General features: G+C 42.9%; 1 pseudogene across 1 annotated transcript in view; it reads left to right on the top strand.

Annotated features, from left to right (window-relative positions):
* The window catches only part of LOC149151555 (serine carboxypeptidase-like 50 pseudogene), a 185,618-nt pseudogene that overhangs the window by 111,720 nt on the left and 59,803 nt on the right, over positions 1–14,095 (top strand). The window lies entirely within an intron of this gene.

Here is a 14,095-nt window from a genome sequence, read left to right as displayed (position 1 = left end):
TGCGGTAGTCTTTCAACCGCTTATAGCAAGGTGCGGCACTACCAATCGTTTTCTTTTCACCAATACTTACGATTGTAGACTACGCCTAACATTCTACTTATCCTACTTAGTTTGTGTTTCGCAACCAAGTATTATTAATGTGTTCCTTTATACAAGTGAAAGCCCATAACATTCACATAAACAACATTATACAAGAGAAATGCACAACAGTATAAAGGGAGGGGCAACTCCCTGCAATATGAGTCTGCCCGAATCAATATATTATACAATCTTCAATGTTACAAAGCTTTACAAGTTAAATCTTGGGAAACCTCAAATTTACACTTAGCCAATTTTCAACTTCGGCAAACGCGGTTGCCCAGCTCGTCGGCACCTCCGCACGGTCGCCGCACGACTCACCAACCCTTCGTTGACCTTGTCGCACGATCGTGTTGTTTGCCCAACTTGGGCGCGCCTCTAAGTCGCCACACACAAGCGCCTCTAACCGAGACACACCTTCGTTCACAATCTCAACACTTCACCAAAAGTCACACCGTGCACACTTGCATGACGGGCGGGTGCTCACCCGAGTCACCCAAGAACCCGTGCCAAGTCGTCGCACAAACCGGGCACTCACCAACGTTTCACCGTTGGGCGCTCCTACACATCACCCGGGCGCCACACACTATGTGCACGCCTTTCTCCAATCGGCGGGCGACCCTGCCCGCGCCCTTCACCCAAAACCAAGACACGCGACTTAGCTTTGTGCGGCCTCACCCAAGAACGGGCATTTCACCAAACTGCGCCTTCCTTCTTTGCGTCCACGCACTTAGACCTGCGCCTTTCTCCTTTTCATGAGCGAGGATGCTTGATCGATGTGCGATGGTGAAATGACTCCATCGCAAGACTTGTTTATATGGGTGGCAGGGCGAGTTAGCTCACCCGGCCGACTCGTCCTCCACGCCTTACGCACCCACACTTTTCCACAATTCACCCCGTCGGTTTTGTCTCCAAGTGTGGTCGGCCCGTGGGTGCTCCTCCACGCTCCCACGCCTATAAACAACTCGCCCTCCTTTCATACATACGCATTATAATACCATCGCATAAGTCTGAGCTCACTCTATTATCGTTTCATGTTGTTCCAACCGCGCGCCCTCCGTCGGTCGTGGTCGCACTTCGGGTGGACGCGTTCAAGACTGCAGGTCCTTACACTCGCACTCCAATGATGGTCTTTGCTTTGGTCCTTGCATCTGCTACTTGACTCTAGGTGAAATATTGTGTGTCTCATCACTGCCCTTTCTCATTCAAGTTTCTAGCATGTGTCATATGTCTATTGATGAAAATGATCTTGCGCAAATTTGAGCTATGAGGCACTCATAAAAATTCTTCATTCAATCTTCCGCCCATATCTTGCCATTCATTACATAATTTGCCATTATCTACGCATAAGGATTTTCGTCTAATCTTTATACCATCATGCTAACAAACTTTGTATAAATAATTGGTTTACCATTGTAATGCCCCTTAATAATAAATAATAAATAATAAATATTAAATATTAAATAAATAATAAACAATAAATAATAATAATAATTAATTAATTAATTAATAATTAATAATTAATTACATGCTCTAAATAAATATAAATAAGAATAAATAGAAAAATAGTAAAAATCAGTGAAGCTATCAAAAAGTAAAACCAAAAGAAATAAAACAAGAAAAATAGTAAAAATTAGTAAAACTATCAAAAAGTAAAAACAAAAGAATAAAACAAGAACGCAATAAAGTTGCATGTTGACACGTGCAGTGTGTGCATGTGATTCCCCTTCTAATGTTGCTCTATTTAATAGATGGTGAGGAAGATGAGAGGCATTCCATCATTCCAAGATTCTATCATGCATTCTCTTGGGAGAATATGTTGGCATTATGGCACAGGTTTGGAGCTATGGCACAGGTGTTGTCCTTGATGGCAACTCTCTTTGGTAACAGATCTCAGTTCAGGTTTTCAGAATGAAAGAAAATACATATACGCAAGTTCATCTAGACTAAGACGCGTGTACACGCGGGTTAGACGTTACAAAGGCGCGTATGCGTATACACGCACTTTCACGCAAGGAAAAGCGCGTATATGTTGGAAAATTTACTTTTGGTCCGTGGTTGTTAGTCCTTGTTATTTGAACCTATGGTTTTGGACCATGGTATTTCGTCAGAAGTGTTGATCCTAAGTATTGGGTCCTTGGTATTGTTTATTATGGTTTTGGACCGTGGTATTGTGAAAGAACTAAGACTATAAAAGAGGAAGGAGATCATTTGGCAAAGGATCATCTGAATTAATTAAATATCTAATAAGTGCGAGATCTGAGATATTGGTGATTGAGGTTATGGTGCAGATCTGGATCTGAATAAAGGAGGAACCTTAACGCAAAGAAGGACAAGTTCTATTGATAGGTCATAATCTTTTGGCTTGAATGATAATATCTTTGCATGATTTTGATCTGTTATATGTGGCACATGCTTGATCTATAAATCTGATAATCTGGGTTAATCAGTGTCTGAATATTTGAATGAATGAATTATCTTTTATAGATCTGTACGCAGGTTCAGTAAAGCGAAGACGCGTATACACGCTGGTTCAGTGAATGAAAACCGCGTATACGCAGGTTTCTCCATAGACAGAAGCGTATGCACGCAGGTTTCAGGTTATTGAAGTAGCGTATATCTTTTGAGTTGTGATCTAGCTGCTTCTATTTATTGTTGCAGTGTTTTGGGTTCAGAATTTGGTGTGTGGTTACTGTTACTGTGTTTTGGGTACAACTGTCAGAGAAGTATCTACTTGATTCAATCCTAATTCGTGAAAAGGAGGTTGTTTGCTGCAGAAATTGTTTATGATTGTTTGATGTTCATGGATCCAATCTGAAAATTTATGAAACGTGGTCCCTGGAAGAAAGAGAAGGTTGTAGCCTTCTATAGGCGAGCACCTACGTACTAGTATCCTGGCTAGTGCAAGAGCTAAGGGGGTTGTAGCTCCCTTCCAGAAGAAGCTGGAAAACAAGAGAGGGTTGTAGCTCTCTGCAGGTTGCAGCCTGCGTACTGGTAAAGGACTGCACCAGTACATTGTAAAAAGAAGTTTCTAATTAAAAGAAGATAGAGATGAATTGCAGCAGGTGGGTTTCACCCACATTGGGTTTCCACCTTATATCTTGTGTTCTTGTGTGTGATTGTCTTCTGCTCTGTTTTACTACTGGTTATTCAATTCTGATACACAGATTAACAATCAACATCTGAAAGATAAAGTAAATTATAAGTTTGCATTGTATACGCGGGTTTCCTTCTACATAGTTGCGTATATACGCAGGTTTAATTAACTGAAGTAGCGTATATTATCTGGATTTGGAAAAAGGAATATTTGACTTGATAATATTGATTCACCCCCCCTCTCAGTATTATTTCCAACAGAATAGTGTTCTAAGACAAAGGATTCACTGGAAGTAGTACGTTCTATCATTCATTCTCTTGGGAGAATAGTGTTGTAAGACAAAGGATTCCCTGGCAGTAGTACGTTGATTGAGGGCTCGAGGATGGCCAGTTGTAGCAAGATTTTGTGCAATTGAGCCTACGGTTGGGTGGAGAGTCGTCCCCAAAACCTTGTTGCAGTTAGCAGACTTCAACTGAAATCACAGGTAAGTGTCTCTACTTATAGTTTTGAACTTTGATGTTAATTAGTTGATAACTACATGTTGATTATAAATTGCTTGATTAATCTAATTAATTACATGTTTAGTTTGAACTGTTACATATGGTATCAGAGTTTAGGCTCAACCATTAAGGCCTATGGGCATCTTAAAAAAAATGTTTTTGTTGGGATTTTTAACTCGAATTATTTTGAAAGTTATAGGATCATTACTTCACGGAGGCCGCATGTCCCTTTTTGGTCTACAGACCCTCACTGTACATGTATCTTTTTTTTATTATTTCAGGATTAAAAAAAAAAATATAGCTAAAAGCCAATCTAACTCAATCTCAAGTGTTAAAAGATCCGATCTGCTTTTTAGTGAGAGATTTAATAAATAAAATCCTTTGCAAAATTTTCAGGAGTTTTTCGTTCATCGTGCCACACTAGTTAATTTTCTATGAAAGCCGAGGGTTCTTCTTACTCTTAATCAACCAAGATCTAGCGGAATATCATCATATTAGGGGTTTTAAGAATTTTCTCTGGCATAACCGAAAAGGTTTTAAGGAGTGAATAGTAAATTTCTTTCAAGCTTTATCTCTGATTTTTGGCCTGGCCGCAGCCTTTCTTCCATCGTTTGCAAGGTTTATTTCTGATTTTACTTTTAAATTTGTTTAGACAATTACGTGCCCATGCGAGTAAGAAGAATTATAAGCAAACAGGTCGGATCTTGAATCTTTTTAACTAATAATACTAGACAGAACCCAAGGTGCTCAAAACATTGGACCTCACAATTAGTCCTGTCCGACTCACGTAGGAGAGTCAAACCAGTGCGCACCAAATATGCCTACATAGTATTAAAATTTTATATTTTAAAGTGATTGATGTGAATGAAAATCGTAGATTTGTAAATTATATGGAGTTAAAAATGATGTCCAATAAATTATATATATATATATATATATCATTTCTTCAAATGTTTGAAGATAAATTTATATATAAATAAAAATATATATTTATGTATATATTTTATATTATAAGTTATAAAGGTAATGAAGTTTAAAAAATAAAAAAAAATAAAGAATTTTTGGGATATGGTAAATAATAAGTATCCTGTAGTATGAGAATAATATGATAAGAATATGGTATTTTTTTTTCTTTCTTAAGTATAAATAAATAAAAATCATTGCTTTTCATGTGATTATGTTTTGTGTTTTAAATATAACATTGAAGTTGTTTTTTTATTAGGCAATATGAGTGCTGCTTATTACGACAGACTAATAAATTTAATTTAAAAGAGTTAATCACATTGTGCTATTGATTATTTTTTTTCCCCGTAGAAAAAGTCGTAATTTCTATTAGATCAAAGAAATTACATTCTGTAGATGTCTAAGCATATGCATAATGAGGCTGGCTGCCTCCCGGATAGTAGCAAAATAAACACAGTTTGTTGCAACCATGTACAAGTAGCACAAAAATACCAGATTTTGCCTCCACGCAGGGAGTTTACTGGTCTCATATGGATGTTGTATCATATAAACAGAGATAAACATGTGAATGTGCTCCACGCAGGGAGACTTTAGAGTATAAAACTGGAAAATAACTAAGAACCCCAGACCTGTAGTATCATGAAAAAGTGTCTATAATGAAAAACTTATCAGTTGTTTACAGCAGCTGCATCACCGCTGCCTTGTAGAAAAAAACCCCCGTGGGTCAAAAACAAACAAAAACACAGTGTGGATAGTATGGGACCATCTTCATAGCTATATCTCCCTTTGAGCATGTAGATCTACAAAAGGCCTGTGATAGTGTTGATGGAAAATTCCATCCACTTCTTCTTGTATTAACCAATCTTCTTCTTGCCTTTGTGTTGCCTGCTTTGATAGGAGGTCCGCCCTTGTGTTGCGCTCCCTGTAAATATGATAACAATCAAATTTTTCAAAAGCTGCTATAAGCCTGTGTGTCTCATCCAGAATATGTCTCAAAGAAAAAACAGTGCAGATAGATTTTCTGTTGAGCCAGTTGCAGACAAGTTTTGAGTCTCCAAACAGTTGAAGTTTTGTGCAACGTTTTCCAAGTGCAAAGTGGATAAGGTGTTTGGCAGTGGAAAGCTCGGCGTAATTATTTGTGCCCCTTCCCAGGTATATTTGTAATTTGAAGCAGTGATCTTCCCTAAGGAAGAGGAGGGCTCCTCCCCCACAGCCATCCGCTTGTGCTGAGCCATCAAAATAGGCCCAGGGGTAAGATTTGTCGATGTGTTCCGGGGAAATGGATCGAGGAGGGGCCTGTGGGGGGTCATCAGGGAGGAGTGCGAAATCAGCAAGGATGTGTGATCTGATGGATGGCCAGGATGGGATTTTTTGGTCAAAAATTGCTCGATTCCTCGCCGTCCAGATAGCCCAGCACATGAGGAGGGGGATGTTCCTATCTTTGCCCGAGTGATTCTCTAGCCAATTCAGCCAGGCTTCAATAATTGACTGTCCTTGCCATTGTTTGAGGGAGGGGGATTGAGAAGAAAGGAGGGACCATTGTTCAATGACTACAGGGCAGGACAGAAAAAGGTGTTCAGTGTCTTCCTCATTGCACCTACATAAATGGCACCAGAAAGGCCCATGGAAGGATCGTTTTTTCAAATTTGAGCCTGTGGGAATTTTGTTGAAAAGGATGGCCCACATAAGCATACGCGATCTGGGAGCTGCTTTGAGATGCCATATAGCTTTCCACCACTGCTGAGCATTTTCTGGCTGAAATTGTCGCATGAGCTTTTGGTAACCTTCCTTAGGAGTGTATGAACCATTTTTTGCAAGTGCCCAAACTATCTCATCTTCTTCTTCCGTTATCCTGATGTGTGCTTGTGTGAGGGCTTCTGTGTAGTTCTCCCATTCATGCCGCCACTGTTCCGGAATGTGGAGATCTAGTGCTGTCTTCCAGGCCTGTTGGAGAAAAGTGGAGTTTTCTAGGTCTGCAATATGTGCTATATGAGAGACACCTTGGTCCATAAGATAAGCCGTTAGCTGTGCTGGAAGTCGATGGGCATTGCCACATCCTATCCAGGGGTCTACTCCTATGCGGACTGCGTTCCCCTGATGTATTCTCCAAGTTAGACCTTCCCGAATGAGGGGGAGGGAATTGAGAACAACTTTCCATATGTTTGAGTGTCTTCCGCTTCCCCTGTGTTCCCTGCGAATCCAACTGAAGATGCTTTCCGGGGCAATATATTTTTCCACTACTACTGTTGTCCAGAGGCTATGGGATGTGATTAGTTGCCATCCTAGCTTTGCTGCCAGAGCTTTTGCGAAAAAATCCACTCTTTTTATGCCCCATCCTCCCCATTTCTTGGGCCTCGCTATGGTGTCCCATTTTACCCAGGCAAAGAGGTTCCCCTGTTTGTTCCCCTTCCATAGGAATCTGCAGCATATCTTTTGGAGTCTGGTTAGGATTCCTCTTGGTATCCAAGCCAATGACATCCAGTATACAGGGGTTGCTTCCAGCACAGCTTTTATAAGGGTGAGTCTCCCAGCCCTGGTGAGATATCTGTTATACCACACATTTAATCTCTTCTCCACCTTTGCAATAAGCCATATCCAGTCAGCAATTTTGTATCCCCCGTGTTTCACTCGAAAGCCAAGATATTTCAGCCCTTCCTCCATCGGGTGTAATTGGAAAGGGAACCGGTTTTTTATGTAGATGACCTCATGTTGCGAGCAACCAGTTGCTGTGAGGGTGGATTTATGAACATTTATAATCATTCCTGTAGCCTTCTGAAATAGGTCAAAAACAAGTTGTAAGGCTGAGGTGTCGGCCAAACTGCCGTTTAAGAAGATGAGCACATCATCCACAAACAGGAGGTGAGTGAGAGAGCAATTTTCCGTGATTTTTATCCCATTAATCCTGCCCCTCCTGTGTTTTGACGCTATCAGTCTGCTAAGCCCTTCCATGATAAGGAGAAATAGCAAAGGGGATAGGGGGCATCCCTGCCGAAGACCTCTTTCAGCAGAGAAGAAAGGAGTGAGGGAACCATTAAGTAGGACACTTTACGGCACATCAGAAATACAGCTCATAATCCTCTTGATGAACATATAGGGAAAACCCAGGTGGGTGAGAAGCATTCGGATGTAGAGCAGGTTTGCCCGATCGAAAGATTTTGAGAGATCTACCTTAAGGATCATTCCTTTCAAATTCTTGCTCTGCATTGAGTGGAGAAGTTCTTGTGCAGTACCAATAGCTTCATGGATCTGGCGGCGATGGAGGAAAGCAAATTGTTCAGGGGAGATATGGGCTGATAGGATGGGCTTGAGCCTGTTCGCAAGGATTTTGGCCATGATCTTATATAGGCAATTGCAGAGCGAGATTGGCCTAAAATCATTGAAAGAAGCTGGCTTATCGGATTTGGGGATGAGAGCAATGAAGGTGGCTTTGATGGCCGAGGGGATTTTTCCTGAGAGGCTGCAATGATTGATCACTTTAAGGAGGTCCTGGCCCAGAAGCTCAAAGAAGGCTAGATAGAATTCGATGGACCAGCCATCAGGTCCCGGGCTTTTGTCTCTTTGGAAACCCCGAATGGTGGCTTCCAGCTCTCCCAATGTAATATCTTTAGTGAGCTCAGCTGCTTCCTCGTCATCCACGAACCTGGGGAAGAGCTCGGCCACTCTCATGATCTCTAGCAAACTTGCTTCTCTCGGGGCCCTGTATATGTTCCTGAAGTGTGAGGAGGCTAGGTAGGCAAGTTCTCTGGAGGTGTGGACCTGTTGGCCCTGTTCATTTTGCAGCTCCCAGATAGTGTTGATCGCTTTCCGTCCATTTGCAAACCGGTGGAAAAACTTTGTATTCTCGTCCCCTTCCTTGAGCCAGATGGCTCTACTTCTTAATCTCCAGCTTGCCTCTCGGTCTCTGAGAACTTGTGATCTCTGATTGATAAGGCCTTCATACATGGCTTTCTGTTCCGGGGAGATGTAGGTTCCCTCCGATTGGGATTCTAGGTCTGCAATTGCTTGCTCTGCTTGGGAGATCGTTAGGTCATCCTGTTGCCTTTTCTTGTGAGCCCATTCTCTGGATAGCACCTTGATTTCAGAGAGGTTTCTTACAAAGCAAGTAGCTGGGTCTTCTTCCTCGGGGATCGGATGTGATTTCCAGAAATCGGATATTAGTTTAATATAGGAGGGGTCCCGGAGCCAAGTGGAATTGAACTTGAAAGGGGCCTTGTGTTTCTGTTGCCTTTCTCCAACTTCGAGAAAAATAGGTCTGTGATCCGATATCCCTCCACTGCCAACCCATTGCCTGGATCTGGGGTGATTACTGTGGAAAGCCTCCTTGATAATAAAGCGGTCCAGCCTCCTGGCTAGGCTTTGTTCACCAGTTCGGTTGTTCTTCCATGTGTGTTGTATCTTAGCCGAGGGGATATCGATCCAGTGATGATCCTCAAGCAGCTGCTCGAAGAAATCAGAAAGCGGGTCGATCTGCGCCATATGTCCCCAGGATTCTGAGAAGCCCATAGAGAAGTTCAAATCTCCTCCTATAATTGTATTCTCGGCTAGGAGGAGAGGGGAGCTGAGAAGATTTCGCCAGAAGATTTCCCTGTTGAGGCAAGGCCCATAGACATTTATGATTCTTAGATCCTCCTCCAGGTCCTTGGAGTATATGTCCGCCCCCAAGAAGCCCCCTCCACCCCAGATATTCTTCAGATTGATGGAGCAGTTCTTGAAGCCAATAGCTATACCCCCAGAGCGTCCTGAGACATCTATGGCGTAGAAAGACCATCCTGGCATCCAAGAGCCGAGGATGGAGGTGGCCGAGTCTGCTTTGCATAGAGTTTCTTGTAAAAAGATGATGTCAACCGGTTCAGAGAATAAGAGTCGCTTCAGGGCCAATTTTTTCTCTGGGCTGGCCAGCCCTCTACAGTTGAAAGATAAAATCTTCATGGAGGGGGATGGGGGAGGGTGTCCTTTGCTCTAAGTACCCTTTCAATGGTGTGCTGTTTGCCCTGGATGACATCGTCCCCAGCTTGTTTCTGAGCCTTGTGGAAGGAGGAAGGTCTGCCTCTTCCCTGCTTGGGCGAGAGGATGAGAGGCCCCGCAGACAGCCCAATGGCGTCCAGCTCTTTCTGCTTGGTGATCGAGCGGGTGGAGTACCTCGGTGTGGAGTTTACCGAGGGGGAGGGCGAATGAAAGGAGAGGGGAGGGATAGAAGGGAGGGAGCAGGAGGCAGATAAGCCCGAAGGCTGTGGGATGGGGCAAGTCATATAAAGTGAGCGTGAAGGGGGAAGAGGCGGACGGGAGACCTTAACCAGGTCGAGTGCCGACGGGGAAGAGGGGGGAGGGGAATCCGGATCGAGGGGGGGGGGCAAGTGGGAGGGGAGTGATAAACTCAAAGAAGAAAGAAGCGAAGCAGAGTCTGATAAAGGAAGAGACGTACCCGATGAGAAGACGACTCCTTTTGCAGCCTTTGAGCGCGTCAGAGGAGGAGATGGAGGCCGGATCGGGATCGTTCCTTGCTTCTTTTGCCGAGGTGCAGGTGGCGCTTCCACCGTGTCAGAGGTTATATTGTGCTCCATTCTAGGTGCTGCCGCTGCCGGTGGGTCAGGTAGACCTTCAGTAGTGGGCTGGTCCTGTATTATGGGAGCCTGCTGGACTTTTTGGAGGAGGGGGCAGTCTTTGTGGAGGTGTCCCACTTGATGGCATCTTCTGCATCGATAAGGGATTCCTTCGTAGTCAAGCTTCTGCTTCCTTGAGGAGGATTTCCACTGTATGGTGATGTGTTCTGGCAAGCCTCCTCTGGTATCTAGATGAACAAGAACCCTGCCATACGCCATCATCCCCGTCGAGAGAGAAGATTTGTCAGATTCCATGAAGGTGCCCAAAGAGTTCCCTATTCTCCTGAAGATGTCCTCGGACCAATACTGTAGAGGCAGGCCCGGTAGTTTGACCCAGACTGGCCCGACCCCAATCTGTTCCATCTCCGGGTCGAAAAGGGGCGTCCATCGTTTGAGGAGTACCAGAGCTTTTTCAAAATGCCAGAAAGATGACAGTACCCAGCTCGTGTGGTCCGCCCTTGCGAACCTCAGTGCGAACCAGCCTCGCACGAAAGTCTGGACAGAGGGGATTTCCGCCAGATATTGGCCCCAAATCTCCGTGGCCCAGGTCTTCAGTTTTTCCGCTGAGAAATGCCTGCCCCGTATGCGACCTACAAGTACTCTGTCTGCTAAATCCATAGCATCTCCCCACTGTATGTCTTCTTCAAGTCTCAGGATGACGTCCTCAGATCTGGATTTAAAGCAGCGTTGCTTCTTCAAAGGGCGGGAGGACATGCGGCTAGGGTTTTCAGGTGCCCTGGATCCTGCCGGGGGAGAGATCGGGGGGGGATAGGGTTCGAGAGGGGGGGAGGAAAGGCCTCTGGGAGAGGGGGGATAGCATTGTAGCTTCCAGAGGAGGCAGGGGGAGCAGGGGGGTATAGGGTCAGCGGGAGCAGGGATCTCCAGAGGGTCAGCAGGTAGATTGGGAAGGGGGGGAAGCCCCGGCTGAAGAGAAGGACCAGCGTCGGTAGGGGAGGATTGAAAGCAATCCGCAAGGAATCCAAGGGAAGCCGGGGATGGAGCAGAAAAAGTGGCCCAGGAGGAGGGATCACCAGGGAGCAGAGAGGTGGGAAGAGACGGATCAGTCGTCTGTGTAAGGTCCTCAAAGCTGGCGGACAAACTTTCACTGTACATACCTCCAGAAGTCGAGAACGTGGATCGCCAGATGGAGCCTTCTGCCAGCAGGGAGTCCGAGTAATCCACCTCGTCAATATCCATGTCGCCAGCTGCTTGAAACTACCTCGAATCCAGGTAACCGCCAGGGACCGGCACCGACAGTAAGGAAAGACCGTTAGGGTTGTACAAAGCTGGAGATGTGGAGCAGAAGTAGCCCAGCCAGGTCGCGCAGGCGGGAGGATAGCGACTGTTTCCAGCCGTTAGCTGTCGGCGTAGCTGCAGAACCCTAGCGCCGTTCGAAAATGGGTGAAACCCTGAAACGGGGTGAAAACAAAGAGGGTAAAAACAAGACTGAGGGAGGAAGGTGGGATGATCAACCGAGCGGAGAGAAAAGTAAAAAATAACCCTAGGCACAAGGACCAAGTAAAGAGTACGGGGTCGGGGGAGGCTACAGGGCCGTAACCGGCCTGCAACCCCGTTCATGCAGGTCTCCGTTAGGCCATGTCACAGAGCGCCTCCCGTTCCAGCACTACATGAACTCGCTATTGATTATTTTTATTCAATTACATATTACAATTAAAGTAAGCGTTAATTAAAGACCTTATCTATAAGATGAGAATCTTTGTTTTGAGATATCAGAAAATTAGGGATAGTTTAGTTAATGTAAATTTCTAATGTGTAACTATTTCAAACTTTCGTTAAATTATGTTAAAATTATTTCATTATTTTTCAAATATATTATTATATTATTTCAAACTTTCTGTTTGAAATTGTATTGGAATTATTTAACTATTATCAATATTTATGTTGTTATTATCGCTCATAAATGCCTTTTTTCTGGAGAACTGGGCATTTGGTACTTGCAATCGAAATCATAGGGGCTAGAAGCCTTTTTCCATGTGATGACGGTATATGAAGGGATAATCTAGAAATAAAGACACGTGAAAGTTTACCGCTATATTTGGATGCGGTTTATTTAATGCAGGGTTCGGATTTGATCTTCAAGAGGATTAGAGAGCATTGTCATGGTAAAATATTGGACATTTATTTTTCGAGATCTCGAAATCTGCAGTGGTAAATTGATGGAAAATTTTGTATAGTACGTTTCAAAGGACGGGGATTGGATTCGATTTTGAATCCTCACTCTTAAAGAAGTTTTTGTTTAGAAGTAAAAAGGTAATTGATGAATGTAAAACCCGGTAGCCATTAAAGCTTTGTTAGGGTTTGATATGGTGTTGCCTTCGCAGTGCGCTTGCAGGCAGGCCATATAATTAATAAAATGATTTTATTTTATGTTTTGGGGAGGGATAACCTTCCTAGTTATCCGATCCGGTTTTGGGTCGGGTGGCGGTGTCTCTTCTTGTTTATGGTGTGTTTCTGTTGGAATCTATCTTTGGTTGTTTGATATGGCTAACTGTCAATTAATTTATTTTTTCATTTCGTAAAGCCCCTTAGAATAATCATTTAATGGCCATAAGAATCTTGAGATACATTCAATAAATTTGTTATAATAATTTATTTTATTTTGTGAAAGACAATTCATTTAATTTTTTTGAAATAACATCTTTCTTCTAACATAAAGTTATGATTGCTTAAACAGATCCTCAAAATATTTCACTCTACAGGGCAAAATTTCAATTTATCCTAGCACATAAAGGTCATGAATCTGTAGACTTAATATTGGGATGGTCCATCAAATTTATATGTGAATGGTGTGACATATAATTTCAAAAGACAGTGGTGAATAAATTTTCTTTTCAAGATTCAAGTACCTTCTTAAAACAATAATCTCCATCCTATAATGCCACCAATATTATTAAGCTTTATTCATTCGAATTTTGATTTTATGTTGAGACAACTCTCTAAGTTTTATTCAGACATCATTATTACCTTCCAACGCATGTTTTCTATGGTATAATACTATAAAATTAGTGGTTATTGATAATTTATGGTTTAAGTATTGTAATAAATGAATTTGGATGAATAGAAAATAAATTGTGTGTTGAATATGTTGATGTAGCTAATTGCATATTCTAAAATCAGGGTATATTCTAGATTTATTTTAGCTTTTGGCACATAAGTAAGGAAGTAATGTAAATTTCAACTTGATTAAACACAGGGGAGATCATGGCTCCTAAACATCGAAGGCAAACCCAATGCAACCCTGAGGTGGAAACCCCACCTCTCGCCACTACAGAGATTGGAACCCCAGCTGAGCAAGCTATATTACATTCCCTTGGGGAAATGACAAATATCTTTAAGGATTGGGTCACAAGCCAAGGACAAGATCAAGGAAATGATCAAGGTAAAGGAAGGGAGTTGGAACAAAAACAGAGGCAAGACCTAAATTCTCAATTCAATGCCAGAGATGGACAAACAACCCTCGATATTATGAAAGAAGTCCAAAAATCCAAATTACCAAAGTTTACGGGACAAGAGGGGGGTTCAAAAGTAGAAGCGTGGGTAATTGGTGTCAAAAGAGCACTTAGTTTTAAGGCATACACTTCAAGGGAAAAGGCCCAAATATCAATGAGTCTACTAAAAGGAGATGCTCTATTATGGTGGGTAAATGAAGAAACAAAGATGCAAGTCACCCCATTGCAAGTCACTTGGGAAATGTTTGAGGAAGCCTTCTGAACTAGGTACCTATCAGAGGAGTATAAACACCAACAAGTATGTGCTTTCCATGAAGTGTGACAGAATGATAGATCTATCGAGGACTATGAAGCTAAATTCTATGCGTTGGTCCATCACATGGACTA

This window comes from Pinus tabuliformis, chromosome 9 (assembly GCF_031772625.1).
Source record: "Pinus tabuliformis cultivar Carrire ecotype Pingquan chromosome 9, CPIR1, whole genome shotgun sequence".
Lineage (NCBI taxonomy): Eukaryota > Viridiplantae > Streptophyta > Pinopsida > Pinales > Pinaceae > Pinus > Pinus tabuliformis.
The sequence above is the reverse complement of the archived record's forward strand: the minus strand, read 5'-3'. Positions and strand labels throughout refer to the sequence as shown.